Source organism: Sceloporus undulatus, chromosome 2, assembly GCF_019175285.1.
Source record: "Sceloporus undulatus isolate JIND9_A2432 ecotype Alabama chromosome 2, SceUnd_v1.1, whole genome shotgun sequence".
NCBI classification, from domain to species: domain Eukaryota; kingdom Metazoa; phylum Chordata; class Lepidosauria; order Squamata; family Phrynosomatidae; genus Sceloporus; species Sceloporus undulatus.
This window is the reverse complement of record NC_056523.1, coordinates 197855364-197861363: the sequence shown is the minus strand read 5'-3', so window position 1 is coordinate 197861363 and position 6000 is coordinate 197855364.

The following is a 6000-nucleotide window of genomic DNA, read 5'->3' as shown; positions in this document are numbered from 1 at the left end:
CACCAATATCTCCCAAGAGGAATGAAAACCATTCTGGAGCATGCAAACCTTTTCCTGACAATCTTATGACGTTGTCAACCTGATAAGGAAAGTAATACTAGAAAATATCCAGTATACTTAAATACTGTATTCATTATCTGGGTCTCTTTCCCCACTGACAGTCATCTTAGGTTTATTTTATTTTATAAAAGTTTCTTGGGGTTCATGTGCCTATCGTCTTGTATTGAGTGCTGTCAATGTCAAGTTTTGACCCTTTTGCTTCAACAGTTTGTACTTCTAAATGCCCTGATGTGACATTACAGAACAAGAATCTATGGGTCACATGGAACACATCTCTGTGTCCCCCAAAATACAACAAACTTGTCTACACCTCTTCCACACACAATTTAAATGCCAGGTATGTTGTAACAGTGCACAGTGCATGCCAATATATATTAATATACTTCTGTGCAGCTTCCCATTCCCCACCTCCCTGGAAAAAAATTCCTTTGAACACTTGGCCATACTCTCTTGGTTTGGAGTTTTCAGTGTGTTTTCATAAGGTGACTGATCTGATAAAAAGGTCAACACTCAATTTGACCTCTGCCTAGCAGACCACTTCAGAAGTCAACCCCTGGAGAGCTTAGCTTCAAAGTCTCCTACTGCCCTGCCTGCGAGAGTAGTACTGGGCCCACTTCAAATGCAAACCATCCCTCCTTGGCAGAGGCACACACACGAAGGGCAACTCAATCTGAACGGTTTTTGCATGAAATACAGCAAACAATGGATTCAGCCGCCCTACTCCACCCTGAGTTTGACTGCCTTGAGACCTCCAGTCCACTCTCCCTAAGTGTGCAAAGGCCAAGGGGTCAATTGTGGTTGTAGGTGGTAGTGTAGATTAGTCAAAGGGTGTGGAAGGGTTTTGTTTTTGTTTTGCTCATGTTTTAGTCTTGGAATGGCAAGGGGCTGGTTCACTTGGGGATCTCTCTTCTTTCTCTCCTTGTGGTGTCAGGGTCACTCCTCATGTACCAGCATTGAAGAAGCCCTGCTTCTCACATTGCTGGGAACTCAAAGGCAGGAGAGAAGGAGAGAAACACCCACTGCAGGTCACTATGGGTCCAGACCTGGTCCATCCAGGGGAGGGAACAGATCCACAAGGATCATATTCCTTTCTTTCCTGGGGCCTGGAAGTGGTGGAAATGAAAGGTGGAACTGGCTCATACAGAGACCATGGCCTAGGAGGCATCTTTAATAACCAAGAACTTTGGTCTGCATCAGGAGCTGGGAAGGAGGACTACACCGGACACAGTCACTACTTCCCATCCTTCTTTCTGTAGCGGTTGCGGCGTTTGGTCTTGGCCTCTCTGATTTGCTGGGATTGACGCTTCAGGGCTGTGCGTGTCACCACGTCTGCATCATCCTCTCCATGTCCTCCTCATCGTGAAGGACCAAAGAGTAGTCACAGGGACACAAAGCTCCGTTCTCAAGCCCTGGGGGACCATTGCCAGGATCACATTAAGGAGATAGATGGTGCAGTCATGTGCTGAAGATGAGGTTGTTGCAAACAAGAGAAAACTGTGCAATACAACAGAGAGGGCTTCAGCTAACTCATTGCTGAAACTACTGAATGCCTACAACAGATTAAATTAGTGTATCCTGTGCAAGCAAAATTAAAATTCTTGACCCAAGTTCTCTGAATCCCGGGAATTAAAGAAAGCTGAATTCTACACCCTGTTAAATTATGCAGGTATGTACTTTGCTCTGGTTTTATCAGCTGTATGTATACCACAAACCTTTTGGCCAGAATCCTGTTGGTTTGCTAGTGGTGTAAACTGTGTCCAGAAGTAAAGTCCATAAGATACACCACAGCAAAGAAAAGAATAAAAAAGTCAGCAGTGGCAGAAGGCCGCATGTAGCTCTGTGCCTCCTGTTTCCCAAAGCCTGCTTTAGGGAGAGTTAACTTAGAGGCAAAGTAATCTTGGAAGATGGCTAAGAACAATTACCTGCACTATGGCACAGGGCAGCTGTCTAAGCCATCACTCAGAGTTGTCTTATCTCCAACAAACTTTACACCCAGAAGAAAGGCACTTGGGAAACAGTACCAGCAGACTTCTGCTATGCCCACTACATCTCTCCATGATGCTGTGAAAGAACAATCATGCATATAACAGATACTTACATGTCACATACATTGAAAGCGTTCCGTCCTGAACTCCCAGCCTCAGCATGAGATTCTTACTAGCCACATTGTCTAGTTCCAGAAGCATGACCATGCACTGTTTACAGATTTTCACATCTATCTCCACAGCCAAAGGGCTAAGAACTTACAGGGGTGTGTGTGTGTTGTTGGTGTGTTGTGTAAATGGAAAATCTCAGGAGCTGCATTCTGCCCATGAAGGCATGTTGCACCAGTACAGAAATGTGGCAGGACTAAGACTACAAATAGTCCCCAGGTACACTTAAACTGAAGCTCCTGGTTATACCGCTCAGGAGAGGTGCTACCATGATATGTACAACTTTTCAGATTCAGAGTGACTGGAGTACCCCAGAGCTAGTCTTCCTTGGAAAGATCTCCTTATGCATATGTTTTCTGTTCCATAGCCATACATTAGAAGACATGCACATTCCTGGCCAAGACTGTTCCATAGCCATACATGAGAGACATGCACATTCCTGGCCAGACTCAGTATTTACTTACCATAATAAATGTCTGCTTTCTGACCCCTGGGCAGTTTGACCCTGGTGTTTAGGCAGGCAGCCTCCTCTCAAGTTTTGAATGAACTGTAACAATACCACAGGGTAGAATTTAGCTGAGCACGCCCGAAAAGGGGAGGGAGGGAGAAGAGAAACTATGCTGGGGGCAAGAGTGGCACAGTGGGTAGCCCAAACATACTGTCTAGTTTCCTCCAAATCAAACTGTGTCTGCCTCACAGTCTAGGCAAGAAGATCATTTATGAAATGAACATTACATCCATTTTTTTAAAAAAAGGGTTTGTATGGTAACAAAGCACTACTATCAAATTTAGCTATGAGCATGAGTTATGAAACTGAACAGTCACCAGTTCAAATTTTTAATCAGCTTCCGTAGCAAACCATCACTTTCTCTCAACCTCCTCTCCAATGTGTAATATGCTGTTAACAGAACCAGCCTAATAAAACGATTATTAAATATTAATTTAAGAGCATTTTCTGTCCTAATTATTTTGAATGGGTGATGTTTTGCCTAAAGTGTCACCTGGTTTAATAAGGAACTTTGTTCTTAACAGCAGAGTGCTGCCTTGATGACCTAGATTTTCTGTTGTCTTAGATTATAACCGGGAAGGCAACTGGGGAGCTGCTGGGGCTGGATTACCCACCCAGGAGATTGGAAGGCTGACACATATTGCACCCCCATAATTTTTAATACATCCCCACATTCTAGGGGGCATGGGAACATTTTCATCCTGTTTTTAGGCATCCTTAGATTTTTCTCACAACAGGAGGTGAGTGGAAAAATTTTCTGTTCACTATCTGTTGTTGTTTTTTAAACCTTCCTGAGCTTAAAATGGCTGAGAAGCCAACAATGTGGTAAAAGTGTTCCCATGTCCCTAGGGTACATTGGGGACAAAAAATATTGATATCTGGGGGTGCTATGATCTGCTGGCTGTGCATTGTCCACTTGTTTTAAGATGTTATCACTGGAGCCAAGTATGCCTTGGATATACATACACATGCTAAGCTCTCTTTGCTGACTAAAGGACAGAGAGAGAGAGAAAGTATTGGTACCAGTTTGGATAATGGTAGGAAGAAAAAACAAAGAGCTGGTAATTTGTAGCGAACATAATATAATAATAAATAATTACGTAGTTTATTTGTAACCCGCTTTTCAAAATTTTGATCAAAGCGGCGAACAATATTATAAAACATTCCAATAAAATCACAAAAAACAGCATTAAAAGCAACATGTAATACTAACGACAAAAGGGCCCGAGAGGGGAAATCGATATATACAGTCCGGGTCATCAATGAAAGAGGGAGAAGATTTTCAGGTGGGAAGGCTTGGGAAAAGAAATACGTCTTCAGATTCTTTTTGAAAGAGCTAGGATGTGGTGGAGCGAAGCTCATCTGGGAGACTATCCAAGATCTTGGGGCCACGATAGAGAATGCCCTCTGTGAGGTCCTCATAGTTGTGTCGTGGGACTCCAACAATTTATCCCTGTTTATCTGAGTGTGGGGTGGGAGGATTATATGGGGAGAGGGACCTTCAAGTACTCTGGAGCCCAAGCCATTTAGGGCTTTATAGTCATTATCAACACTTGTATTGAGCCCGGAGCGAATAGGCCCCAATGAGATCTTTCACGATGGGAGTTATATGGTCAGACCTGGACAACCAGCGACCAGTCTCGCTGCCATATTCTGCACTAACTGTAGCTTCTGGGTTTGGTACAGGGTGCCTATGTAGAGCGCATTACAGAAATCCAATGGAGAGGTACCAGAGCATGTACTACAGTTTCAAAGTCTCTCCGTCCAGTAGGGACGCAGCTGGCGTATCAGCGAAGCTGATAACAAGCGCTCTGACCGTCGCTCACCTGAGATGTGAGCTGGAGCGACGAGTCCAGGAGCACTCCCACACTGCGGACCGGTCATTCAAGGGGAGTGTGACCCCGTTCAGGACCCGGAGCAAATCTCAACCACCCAGACCCGGGGAACCTATCGCCAGTACTTTGTTTTCTCTGGATTCAGACGAGTTTTGTTTTCCCTCATCCAGCCCATTACCGACTCCAAGCAGGCATTAGAGGAGAGTAGCCATCCCTAGTTACTGCATAAGTCGGGACACAGAGAAACATTTTGGGTGTCATCAGCATACTGATAAACCGGCCCCGTGTTCGGATGATTCTCCCAGTTCAGTAAATGTTAAATAGCATGGGGACAATGCTCTTGAGGGACGCAGTGTAAGCATCTCTTATCGGAGCAGGGTCCCCAGCTGCACATCTGGAATCTGCGAAGTAGGACGGAACATGGGCGAGTGCCCCCGATACACTCCCCAGCGTCCGGAGGAGCATGGTCAGGTATCAAAGCCGCGAGATGTCAAAGCACTACGGGACAGCTTCCATGTCATGCCCAGACGGAGTCTAACTAAGCGACCATGGCAGTCTACTCCATAGCCCGCCCGAAAGCTGTTAATGGGTCAAAAAATCCTTCATCCAAGATCGATGAAGCTGGGCGACACCTCTCGATCACCTTCCCAATGGCGCACGTATAGGCGCTGTTATTTAAGCCAGGGGGTCTAGAGAGGTTTTTTTTAGCAGGGTTTAACCATGTTTTATTTAGATGGAAATTGTCCCTCTCTTAAGATGTATTGATTATGCGGTGCAGCATAGAGTACGCCCCCCTGGCCGCCAGCATGAGCAGGGACGAGAGGAATGTGTTCTACACTTCGGGATCTGTCACTTCCTGTCTAACAACTCAAGTGATCCAGTATAACGGGCCACGGAAGCCTGCGCCTCTTTAATAGTTTGAAAATCTGGCGTCAAGATAACCCTTACTGGAGATTTTAGAGTGTCCGCAAAGAAGTTATTAATTGTCACAGCAGAGGTTTAGATCAGGGGTAGGCAAACCTGCGGGCGGCGGATGCGTGCCCGTCAACGGCATGGGGACGCGGCCCCCCGCCCCCATGCACCGATTGCTGCGGAGCCTTGGTCATATCCAGGAGGAGGTGGAAGGGGTGTGGCCAAGGGGCGGAGGGAAGGGGAAGCAAGTGGCAGGGATCTCAAGGGGGGCAATAGGGCACATTGTCTATAGAAGCCTCCCGGAAACATGATTCTAATAAGCATTTTTTTATAAAATCAGAATTTTTTTAGTTTGTCCTCCATCTTTTAACAAAAGTGTACACCGTTTGAACTTTTTGTCCTACATTGTCCTGGTTATTTATTTATTAATTTTTTTTTTAACTTGTTTAATTATTTATTTTTTTGCTTCGCCCCCCCCCCAGTTGTCTGAGGGACAGCAACCTGGCCCGGCTCAAAAGTTGCTACCCCTGCT